A 12,660-nucleotide genomic window follows, 5' to 3' on the forward strand; every position below is an offset into this window, starting at 1 on the left:
GCCACTGAGTGGTCCATCTAGTCCAGCATCCCATTCTCGCAGTAGCCAATCAGAAGCCTCTTCTGGGTTATAGATGGTACACAACACCAGTGCAGTTAGGGAAAATGTACAAAACTAGTTCAAATATATGTTGGAAGTGTAAGGAAAAGGAAGGGACATTTTATCATATGTGGTGGGATTGTAATGTAATTTTAAAAAATTGGGAAATGATATACAATGAATTGAAGAAAATGTTCCATTTAACATTTGTTTAAAAACCCGAGGCATTTTTGTTGGGGATTGTAGGGAAAGACCTGCCAAAAAAGCTGAAAAACATCTTCATGTATGCAACAACGGCCGCGAGAGTTCTGGTAGCACAAGGATGGAAGACTGAAGAAACCCCAACTAAAGAATCATGACAAGAAAAATTGACGGACCATGCAGAACTGGCAAAACTGACATATAAGTTACGGGACAAGGATAACTGTGACTTTAAGGATGAATGGGAACTCTTTACAAAGTATCTGAAGACGCAGCAAAGCGAACTGGACTCTCTGGCAGGTTTTGAATAAACATTCACAAACTTTTTATTGATAATAATCAGCTAAATAGTTTGAGGATCTATACAACTTTGTAACATGCAGAAAACAGCAGTCTCAGAGAAACCAAAGACTGGAACTGAGGGAAGTCGAGGGGGGTGGGGGCGGGGGGTTTTGTGTGGGAGGGTGGGGGGAGGGAAGAAAAATGGGGGGGGCACAAGGATGATATGTTTTTGGATAATATGTCTTGTTTTAATTTTGAATAAAAAAAATAGAAAAAAGAAGAAGCCTCTTCTGGGAAATCGGCTAGCAGAGACTGATCGCAACACCACTCTCCCCTCCTGCAACTTCCAGCAACCAGTATCCAGAAGCATCACTGCTTCCACCCAAGGAGGCACAGTATATAGAATAATAGAATTGTAGAATTGGAAGGGACTCCAAGTGTCATCTAGTCCAACCCCCTGCAATGCAGGAATCTTTCGACCAACATGGGGCTCGAACCCACAACCCTGAGATTAAGAGTTCCATGCTCTAACCACTGAGCTATCCAAAGCTGTTAATAATGGCTAGTAGCCATTGGTAGCCTTTTCCTCCCTGAATTGGTGCAATCCTCTTTTAATGAGTTAGTTCGATGATGTCATGCTCACCTTCTTCCTTGGGGAATGAATGGGCCCTCCAGATGGTGCCGAACTACATATCTCATCATCCATCACCATTTTCCATATTTGCTGGGGCTGATAGAAATTGGAGTCCTAAAAGCAGAGGGCATCGTACCACGTTATCTGCCCTGAATGCTGAGATTATGTAGGATATGAAGTGCATAGGGGAAGGGCTGTGTCATGTGTATTAATTTACCGCCATAGTGGAAGATATATTAAATAATGAACCCTACAACAATTATAATATTTAAGATTTGTGGGGTTAGGGTAGGCTAAGTTAAGCAGATCCACACCGTACATTGAAAGAACATCCACACACATTGAAAACACATGACTCTCCCCCCCGCAAGAGTCCTGGGAACTGTAGTTCACAGTGCTACAATTCCCAGCACCCTTAACAAACTAGAGACGATGGTGATGATATCACGGATTTGTGACTCGCCTTCTAAACCACTGTCTCAAGTAAAATTACATACAGTCCCTGCGATTTCTTGGTGGAGGTTGTGTGCTTGAAATGTGCGTCGGATGTGTTTTAAAGGTATGGTGTGCCTGACGCAACTATTATTTCTGGAAAGCGGCAGGTGTTTGTTGTGAGCAAGGCGGGAGGAGAGAAAGGTGCCTGTCTCTTTAAGAAGGTCCTTTTTTCTTTTTTTTAAAAAACCATCCTGGTGGCAGGAATTAGGCTTCTAAAGAAAGAGCAGAGACTGGAAATTGGATTGAGCAAGCCCTGGGCTCAGGACCAAGCTGGATCTGTAAGGATTGTTATGCTAATCACCTGAGTGCTGGACTTTCATCACCCTTTGAGTTCAGAGTGGAGACAAATGGAAGCCTTCCTGGGCCCTCTCCTGGTTTGTTTGTTTTCCATTGGACCAGAACATCATCACCTCTTCCTTGTTTTTCAGTTTCAGTTCCTCAGCTGCCTGCTGTTTTGCAACACTGTGGTTGACTCAAATAAAGGTATATTGCCCAATTGTGCATTTTCGATTTTCACCCCACTCCCCAGTGGACCAAACTAACAGAGGGGAGAATTGGCTTCAGTCTTGTGTGATCTACTGGATTCCACCGGCTCCTCCTTTGCACATTCCAGTAGAGTTTAGACATCTGAAGGCAGCCCTGTTTAGGGAAGCTTTTAATGTTTGATGTATTAGAGGATTTTAATATTTTTTTGGGAAGCCGCCCAGAGTGGCTGGGGAAGCCCAGCCAGATGGGCGGGGTACAAATAATAAATTATTATTATTATTATTATTATTATTATTATTATTATTATTATTATTTTAGAGTGTTAGGCCTAGGAGACCTGGATTCAAATCCTCAGTCTGCAGGGAAGCTCAATGGGTGACCTTTGGCTTGTCACTGTCTCTCAGTCTAGCCTACCTTACAGGGCTGTTGTACAGATAAAACAGGGACAGCCATGTAAGCTACCTTGAGCTTCTTGGGGGAAAGCTGGGATATAAATATCAATAAGATCTTTCTGCAGTTAAGATTGCAACCCTAACTTCCCTTACCTGAGGTAGTACAAATTCAGGGAGGAGGAAATTGTGGGTGGGTAGTTCCAGCACTGCTATTTTTGCTTTAAAAAAATAAATAAAATTATGCAATTATGCAATAGCGAGCCAACTTTTAAAATGTTTTAATATAATTTTTATTAAAGTATGACAACAGTTGAAAATGAAACAGTTGAACATTAAATAAACAACGATTTAAGAAAAATTGCAACCATATATTTGCGGCGCATTCATACATCAAATACTGAAACACAAGGCACATCACGTTTCTTATGGTTTTCAAGATGGGCAAGTTGAATTTAGAATGTTCAGAAAGCCCCTGTGTGAGAAGCAGAGAAGGTGAGATCTCTCCAGGTAAAAGGCTGGGCAAAGAGAGGAATGCTCTCAGGTGAGAACTAGGAAGGCACATCTTTTTCTGCATGGGACAAAAGTTAAAATATATTTGTGAGAGAGGATATTGTATTCTCCCATCTCTCCTCTCTTCTCTTCTCTTCTCTTTATTATTCCTTGTATAGATTTAGCTTGTCTTTTATTGCATTGTGAAAAGTGTTAAGAAAACCTCATTTTTTTAAAAAAAAGAATCAGATAGTAAACAATGATGACTTTCTCTTCTTTTCCTTTATGGGTAAAGCATAAGGTCCGTGTGAACCGGGTCAAAGACCTGGTCATAGCCATACCAGCCAAGACTGTACAGTGGTACCTCGGGTTACATACGCTTCAGGTTACAGACTCTGCTAACCCAGAAATAGTACCTCGGGTTAAGAACTTTGCTTCGGGATGAGAGCAGAAATTGTGCTCTGGCAGTGCAGCGGCAGCGGGAGGCCCCATTAGCTAAAGTGGTGCTTCAGGTTAAGAACAGTTTCAGGTTAAGAACATACCTCCGGAACGAATTAAGTACTTAACCCAAGGTACCACTGTACCATATTCCAGCAGCGGCATACATAATAACTTACGGCTCAGCCAGTAGAGCACGAGACTCTTAACCTCAATGTTGTGAGTTCGAGCCTCATGTTGGGCAAAAGATGTCTACAGTGTAGAGGGGTTGGACTAGATGACTCTAATGGTCCCTACAATCCTATTATTCTATATACATTATAAAGTCAAGTGGGGGTTGGCCACTGCGAGAACTGGATGCTGGAATAGGTTGGCCATTGGCCTGGTCCAGCCAGCGCCTCTTACATTCCCATGTGTGACCCAGACCAGCAAGGGATTGTGGAAAGGCATGATGTCACTGCTCGCCTGCCTCCTTGCTCCTCCGCCTTCCAGCTGGACTCAGGGGTGTCCCACGCCATCTCTGCCTGGGAGAAGGGAGGGGGGAAGGAGGGCCGGCTCTGTCTGCCCCCTACACCGCCCCCACCCCTCTGTACCCAGAGCACCGGATGGCCAGGGTTTTGGGAGAAGCCAGGCTTAGTGGAACTATTCAAGCCAGCCGCAGCCTGGCAACCGGGTGTCGACAATGGGCGCCCAGGAGGGGGAATGTTTCTGCATGCCTGATCAATGGGAGCAGGGTGAGACAGGCAGGCAAACAGGAGCTGGGAAAGAGACCCAGAAGAGAAAGGGACCCTTCCCACCCCTCCTCTCTGCCCTGACTCAGTTCCTTTCATTTATCACGGGTGCTTTGTGGAGCTGGTGACACAACAGAGGCCTTTCGGAGGGAAGGCTCCTTGCGGGGAGTTGGGACGAGGGGTGTGCGTGTGTGTTTTCCCACCTACCCCCCCCCAACCCAAATTAAATATCAGGCTCTGCCCTTTTACTTCTTTGTCACCTCCTGGAAAGGCGGGGGTGGGTGAGGAAAGGGTTTTTTTCCCCTCTCCACACCCGCTTCCCCAAGTCCCATCTGTGCTCAAGTCAGGCCTCCCAGAGTTACAGACCCTAAGGAATGTCCGTTTCCCTGGGCAGACAAAGGAGCAGCCATTCCCACCCCCCAAAAAGCACCCACACCTCAGACCCTTGTTTGTTGACCCAAGGGAGAGCAGAACGCCTGGGCTTAAAATGGCAACCGTGCCCAGCAGCAGTTGCCGGGGCAAAAACGAGGAGGCTCTGGCAACAGGGGCAAAATATGCCAATGGAGGCATCTGAGGCAGGCTTTGGGGAAGAGGGTGAGGCTGCTGGAGGTGGTTATCGATGGCTACCACCAGCCACAGTAAAAGGTAAAGGTAAATAATAATAATAATTTATTACCGTATTTATACCCCACCCATCTGGCTGAGTTTCCCCAGCCACTCTGGGCGGCTTCCAATCGAGTGTTAAAAACAATACAGCATTAAATATTTAAAAACTTCCCTAAACATGGCTGCCTTCAGATGTCTTTTAAAGATAGGATAGCTGCTTATTTCCTTCACATCTGAAGGGAGGGCGTTCCACAGGGTGGGTGCCACTACCGAGAAGGCCCTCTGTCTGGTTCCCTGTAACCTCACTTCTCGCAATGAGGGAACCGCCAGAAGGCCCTCGGTGCTGGATCTCAGTGTCTGGGCTGAACGATGCGGGTGGAGACGCTCCTTCAGGTATACAGGACCCTGGACGGTTAAGTCCAGTCAAAGGAGACTATGGGGTTGTAACACTCATCTCGCTTTTAGGCCGAGGGAGCTGGCGTTTGTCCACAGACAGCTTTCCGGGTGGGTCACGGGACCAGCATGACTAAACCGCTTCTGGCGCTATGCAACACCCTGACGGAAACCAGAGCGCAGTGGTACCTATTTATCTACTTGCACTTTGCTGTGCTTTCGAACTGCTAGGTTGACAGGAGCTGGGACAGAACAACAGGAGCTCACCCCATAGCGGGGATTTGAACCGCCAACCTTCTGATCGGCAAGCCCAAGAGGCTCAGTGGTTTAGACCACAGCACCACCTGTGTTCCTACCAGCCATGATAACTGTGCTCTGTCCCCAGAGTCGGAGGCAGTGATGCTTCTGAGTACAGTGGTACCTCGGGTTAAGGACTTAATTCGTTCTGGAGGTCCGTTCTTAACCTGAAACTGTTCTTACCTGAGGTACCACTTTAGCTAATGGGGCCTCCCGCTGCCGCCGCACGATTTCTGTTCTCATCCTGAGGTAAAGTTCTTAACCCGAGGTACTATTTCTGGGTTAGCAGAGTCTGTAACCTGAAGCATCTGTAACTTGAAGCGTCTGTAACCTGAAGCGTCTGTAACCTAAAGCGCCTGTAACCTGAGGTACCACTGTACCAGTTGCTGGAAACCGCAGGAGGGGAGATGGCTCCTGTGCTCGGGTCCTGCTTCTGGCCGGCTTCCCAAAAGAGGCATTTGGTTGGTCACTGTGAGAACAGGAAGCTGGACTAGATGGGCCACTGAAGCAGCCTCCTCTGGCAGTGGGTTTTGGTTGCCACCAAGGGTGGACATGAAGGGAGCCATATTTGGACGCACAATGGGGTGGGCTCCCAGCAAATGGGTGGCATAGGGCTTCTGTCTAAGACAGGCAAGAGTTGTTAGGTTCCCCCCTTCAAACAGGGTTGTTGAAGGTAACTTGAAAGACGGAAAGTGTGGCCCATGGCATATTTGCATACCCTACTTTTTGCGCTGGCTCAACAGGTTCAGCAGACTTTTTGTATTATTGGAAAAATCTGTGGCTCCTGAAGGTTCTTTTTATCATATGTGGTGGTCTTGTGGTAAGGTTAAAGCTTACTGGGAAATGATATACAGTGGTACCTTGGGTTACATACGCTTCAGGTTACAGACTCCGCTAACCCAGAAATATTACCTCGGGTTAAGAACTTTGCTTCAGGATGAGAACAAAATCGTGCTCTGGCGGCGCAGCGGCAGCAGGAGGCCCCATTAGCTAAAGTGATGCTTCAGGTTAAGAACAGTTTCAGGTTAAGAACAGACCTCCGGAACGAATTAAGTACTTAACCCGAGGTACCACTGTATAATGAAAAGGATGTTTAAAATAACCTTTGTAAAACAACACACAGACACACACACAAAAATCCAGCAGCCTTTCTTTTGGGAATTATAGGGACAGAACTACCTAAGCCGTATACAAACTTATTCATGTAATGTAAGAATGTTACTTGCCCCCAAATGGAAAAAAGCAGAAGTCCCAGCAAAGGAAGAATGGATACAAAAACTTACGGAATATGCAGAAATGGCAAAACTTACCAGAAGAATAAGAAATCAAGATAACAATTTTTTTATAAAAGAATGGAAATGGTTTACTGAATATTTACAGATAAATTGTAAACAGATAAGAACATTGGCAGGATTATTGTAATAACCTGCAGTTTCGTAAGAGTATATATTTTTAAAAGATGAATAAATGAGCAAGTTAAGTTAATCTGGATATGCAGAAGATATTAAAAATAAATTTAAGGAACCGCAGAAAAAGGGAAAAGGAAGTCATGTTTTGAAATGTTAAGATGATTGTAATAATTAGTGAAATGTATAAATCTGAAAAGTATAAATATTTTTCTTTTAAAAAACCACTGCAGCTTCTATTTGAGCAAAAGCTGCGACAGTTGGGCAGCAGAAGGGCATGTGTTGAAACCAGTGTGGGACTGAAGCCACTCTCAAAACTGGTTCCGGATTTGATGGGGGTCCAGTATGCAATGCTATATGGATCCAATGTCAGATGTATGTTCCTATTTTCCACTGCAAACCTGCAGAACACAGCCGGGTTGGGGGGACGGACGGACAGGAAAGGCAGTGTGGCAACAGAGGAGAATGGCAGGGGGCTCAGAAGAAAGATGATGTTCCTGAACATCTGTTGCCCAAGGGGAATCTCAGCTCCAGTTAAAGACAGAGCTGGAACTACTAGCATTTTTGGTGCAGGAGGTAAGGCAGAAGATTCCGACTTCTGGAAGTTGCATTTCAATATTTTTACACCCAACTGCCTTACCTGCAGTTTGCTTCCTAGAAGTAGAGGCTGCTCCATTATTTATTTTATTTTATTTTATTTTATTTTATTATTTCATAAAATTTATGCACCACTTAACTGTAGGGGAAAAAAAGAAACCTCAAAAAGCAGTTTGCAAAATAGATGAAACAGTAAAATTATCAATAAGAAAAATTAACAGCAATAATATAAAACTTTCAGAAAGTTAAAATAACCACAGACTAAAAAGAGATTAAAAGCCACACCAACTTTTTAAACATCTGGGTGGGCTTGTCTAAAGAAGGATGTTTTTAGTGGGCACTGAAAAGAGTGAAGGCGCCTTGACTGACATCAATAGGCAGGGAGTTCCAATGTGTAACGCTGCCAAATGTCAAGTTTCTACAAATGTAGAACAGGTATTCTGTGGCACCTGTAACAGGGGCAGTTCTGCCAACTGAAGTGGTCTAGTAGGCGCATATGATCTCGTAGATTATTCATGAGGGCAAATGAGGCACTGATTTCACCAATCTGAGCCAGCTGCCACCAGCCTGCCTTCCTACTTACATGCAGCCCAGAGGGTGGCCCTGCCGGTCAGCATCCTCCTTTAGGTATCAGTGTTGCCCCTGAAGAACTCAGCTGGGGTGAAAATAGAATGAACTCTCTTCCCTTGTCATTGGCTCTCTGGTGCCACCTACTGTCAGGCTCCCTGCTCTCCTGCCTACCAGCTTGTGGGCAAAGGGTATATTTAAACGCAGGTCTTTTCCAGTTTAAACTCAGGTCTTTTCCAGGTTGCATTTGGAAGCCCATTTTGCTCCACCAATCCTGCTTCGAGATCAGCACAAACCTGATCTGTGAAGAGGCACAGAAGGACTGGATGGTCTTCAGGTGCATTTTAACATGTCTGTGTTTCTAAATTTATTCCTCCCAACGCTACAGCCTGCCACAAGATGTAGCATTAACACACTGAATTGTAGCTGGAAAATCTCGCCAAATATGCAAAGGAGGTATCTCAGAGCCGGCTTGGAATAAAAGCTTCCCGAGTGATAATTTCGTTCTTTTATCTGTGGGAGCGTTAAATGCAGGTCCCAAACAATACGAGCTCTGAGCGCCACGTCAAAAACCCTGAAAAGTTCTAATTGATAATAAATAATTCAGCTTCTCGCCCAGGCCCCAAATTTGTTGAAATCTTCGGCAGCAATCCAAGCAAACGACTTAAAGGAGATGAAGCCCCAAACCTTTCACAGTGGGGGGTGGGGGTGGGAATTTGCCAGATGAAAATTACAGCACCCTTTGAGCTCCCCAAGGCTCCAGAACAGGGGTTGGCAAGGGTTACCAGCCATGGGCCGGATCATTCCTACAGAGATTGTCCATGGGCCGGACTAACACAGTGCGATGCCAGAAATCGCGTCTGTGCATGTCTGTGGCACCAGCAATCGCTTCTGCACATGCCCAGAGGCCAAAAATCGTGCCTGAGCAGAAGCAATTTTCAGCGTCTGGACATGCGCAGGCGTGATTTCTGGCGCCGCTTGGTGAGTCCCTGTGCCGCACTGCGCTGGTTTAGCGCAGTGTGGGGGGGGACTTACCAAGCGTGCAGCTCGGTTCGAGGGTGGCTCCTGGGCTGGTAAAATGGTCTTCGTGGGCCACTTCCGGCGAATGGTTTTACATGAGCAGAATGTGTCTTTTTATTTAAAATGCATCTCTGGGTTATTTGTGGGGCCTGCCTGGCGTTTTGACATGAATAGAATGTGTGCTTTTATTTAAAATGCATCTCTGGGTTATTTGTGGGGCATAGGAATTCGTTCATCCCCCCCCCCTCCAAAATATAGTCCGCCCCCCCCCACAAGGTCTGAGGGACAGTGGACCGGCCCCCTGCTGAAAAAGTTTGCTGACCCCTGCTCCAGCATTTCAGGCAGGGGTCTCTTGCAGCTCCACCGGGAGATGTGGTTAGGGATAGAATCTGGGACTTTCTGTATGGAAGGCATAGAGGCATACGCTCTTCCTCTGAACTGCACCTGTTCCCCAGCATAGCTTGGTTGCCAGCACCACCACCCCTTGCCTGGCTCTCCAGCCTCTGGGAGTTGCTAGCGCCATCCAAGCTGTGATCGCTGGATGCAGAGAGATGGCTACGGGGTTCCTGACGAACCTGGGCGTGTGAGAAGCAGATTACTGCATGGGCTCAGCAAAGAGGCTACGCAGCAGCCAGGGAGGAGTTGCCAAGGTGAAGGCAGTTTAATAGGTTGCTGCTTACGGGCTTAGAGTGCTTTACAGGTGCCTTGTCTGGAAATATGACCAGCAGCTGCTAATTGCTTCTCTAACTGGCCAACCTCATCTGACATCTTCCTATTTCGGGAGCAGGGACCTGCCCTCCCCACGCAGCGAGAGGCAGACTCTCCCTCCTTCCATCCCTTCCACTTCCCCCTCTGAACACACTGCGGACGAGCAAAAAGTCAGTTTTTAAGGCAATGGCTTGTTTGAGACAAGAGAAACTCAACTTGCAGGTTGCGAAGTAGGCTTGTTTCAACAGGCAGTAGTTACGACTGGCCACCGTTTAGGGTTCGAACATGAGTCACTATGGTTTTTCTTCAAAGTCTGAATGTTTCACTTCAATGCTTTATAGGTTTCTTCTCGTTTGCTGATGCTATGTACGGACTTTTCACTTGTGGTTTCGCGGTTATACCTTGCATGCCCCGCTTAGAGATTTTATTTATTGTACTTCATAAAATGCACACACCGCTTGATTGTTTTTTTAAAAAAACCTCCAAGCGGTTTACAAAAAAAGATTTAAAAAAAATTATCAATAAGAAAAAATAGCAACAATAATTTAAGTTTTGAGAAAGTTAAAACAGCAATAGATCAAAACTCACACCCACTTTCTAAACACCTGGGTGGTCTTAATAGCTCATTTCGTTAGAGTGTGGTGCTGATAACAGCAAGGTTGCAGGTTCGATCCCTGTATGGGACAGCTGAATATTGCTGCATTGCAGAGGGTTGGACTAAATGATTCTCAGGGTCCCTTCCAACAATTCTATGATTCTATATTTTTAGCAGGTGCCCAAAAGAGTACAGTGGTACCTCTGGTTACGTTCTTAATTCGTTCCAGAGGTCCGTTCTTAACCTGAAACTGTTCTTAACCTGAAGCACCACTTTAGCTAATGGGGCCTCCCGCTGCCGCTGCACCACCGCCGTGCGATTTCTGTTCTCATCCTGAAGCAAAGTTCTTAACCCGAGGTACTATTTCTGGGTTAGTGGAGTCTGTAACCTGAAGCGTATGTAACCTGAAATGTATGTAACCCGAGGTACCACTGTACTGTGAAGAAACCAGCCTGACGTCAATGGTTCCAAAGTTTAAGCACTGTCACTCTAACATGTATTTATTTCTTGCAAATGCTGAATAGGTATTACAGTATGTGGCATCTGTAACAGGGCCAGTTTCGCAGATCAGTGCCCTTTTCTGAGCTTTCCGCAGCTCTACAATATTCTTTGCTTTACTATAACCCTTAGTCAATCATGTCTCTCCCCACTGTGGCTTCTCTCTTGGCTTTCCCCAGGATCCCAGACTGGCCCCATAGTGCAGTCACCTGCTTTTTCTTCTGCTACACTGAAAATCCGGTGCAGCTTGTTTCACACACACACACACACAAATGGGAAACCAAATAGCCCTCCCTTATTCTTCCCAGCTGAAATGTTGCACCTGATTAATTCGGGTTGTATAAATAGCCATCTCTGCGGCCCAGCAGCCGGCATCAAGGCCCCTGCTGTCTGGCGGAGAAGCCTCCCTGAACTGTAATTAAAAACTTTACCCCTGAAAGGCTGTCGGGCTGAAGAAAGGAAGGAAACAGAGAGAAAGAGGAGAGGAACTGGTTCTCGGACGGACCTAACAATTATGCTCTTGATGAATTATTCAGGGTGGTTGCGGGGAGGGAGCGGGGCTGTAGAGATGGATTTCCCTCTGCCAGCATTAAAAATGTGAAAAGAGGCTCAGATTTTAGCTGTCCAGGGAAAGGGTGCTTGCCGGGAGCTCAGCGGATCCAAAATAAGGTGCACGGCTTTTGTGAGATTACACAATGAGCATCAAAATCTGGATGGTGGGAGGCAATTTGGCCCAGGCCCAGTACAGAGCGCCAGAGAACAGCCCATAGCACAGCCTGCTACAAGCTCCTGCCCTCCAAAAGTTTTGGACTAGAACTCCTATCAGCTGGGGTTGGGTATGTTTAGCCTGGAGAAGAGGAGACAGATAGTCACTGCCTCCTGTGGGAGTGAGTTCCGTAGGTTAACTTTGAAGAACGATTTCCCCCTTTATCTGTCCTGAGCAGCTTCACCCAGTGGTACCTTGGGTTAAGAACTTAGTTCACTCTGGAGGTCCGTTCTTAACCTGAAACTGTTCTTAACCCGAGGTACCACTTTAGCTAATGGGGCCTCCCGCTGTCGCTGTGCCACCGCCACACAATTTCTATTCTCATCCTGAAGCAAAGTTCTTAATTCATTAATTAATTTTATAATGAATGATTTTAGAGTGTTGTTTGTGCTGTACTTTTGTACTGTTTTATTGTTGTTAGCCGCCCTGAGGGAGGGAGGGATATAAATAAAATTTTTTATTATTATTATTATTTTTTTTTTATTATTATTATTATTATTATTATTATTATTATTAACCCGAGGTACTATTTCTGGGTTAGCTGGGTCTGTAACCTGAAGCGTCTGTAACCTGAAGTGTCTGTAACCTGAGGTACCACTGTATGTCAACCAGTTCTAGCGTAATGAGAGGGTTTTCTCCCCTCTATCGACATTCCCCACACGGCGCATCATTTTATAAACCTTGGTTTTACATCTTCTCCAGCACCTTCATTTCTGAACTGGGAAGCAAACGACGTTTCAGCTTTTCCTCCCAGAGAACAGGTACCCTTTTCCTGCACCTTCCACAGTATCCTTGTTGCGATGCAGGAAATGGGACTTGGGGGAGTCTTCCAAGAGGAATCTGGTTGGGCATTAACGCAAGAAGGGGGTTTACGGGAAGGTCAGGCCTTTCTCAGTGTAAGCCTGGGACATGGTGAGCACTTGGCCAGAGCCTGCACTAATTACTGCCCCTAACGAGGACACCAATTAGGAACAGCACTTGAACCAGCTTAGCTCGTTTCCTTCTTCTAAAGAGGAGAGC

The 12,660-nt window shown here is 45.9% G+C and overlaps 1 long non-coding RNA gene across 1 annotated transcript; it reads left to right on the forward strand.

Moving 5' to 3' along the window:
* Positions 1 to 3,880: 3,880 nt before the first annotated feature.
* LOC309330518 lies at positions 3,881 to 12,426 on the forward strand. The gene is made up of 3 exons (XR_014151466.1): positions 3,881 to 4,190; positions 7,297 to 7,465; positions 12,343 to 12,426. It is a non-coding gene; the product is annotated as an uncharacterized lncRNA (long non-coding RNA).
* The last annotated feature ends 234 nt before the right edge of the window (positions 12,427 to 12,660 follow it).

This window comes from Podarcis erhardii (genome assembly GCF_964252035.2).
Source record: "Podarcis erhardii genome assembly, chromosome: 15".
NCBI classification, from domain to species: Eukaryota; Metazoa; Chordata; class Lepidosauria; order Squamata; family Lacertidae; genus Podarcis; species Podarcis erhardii.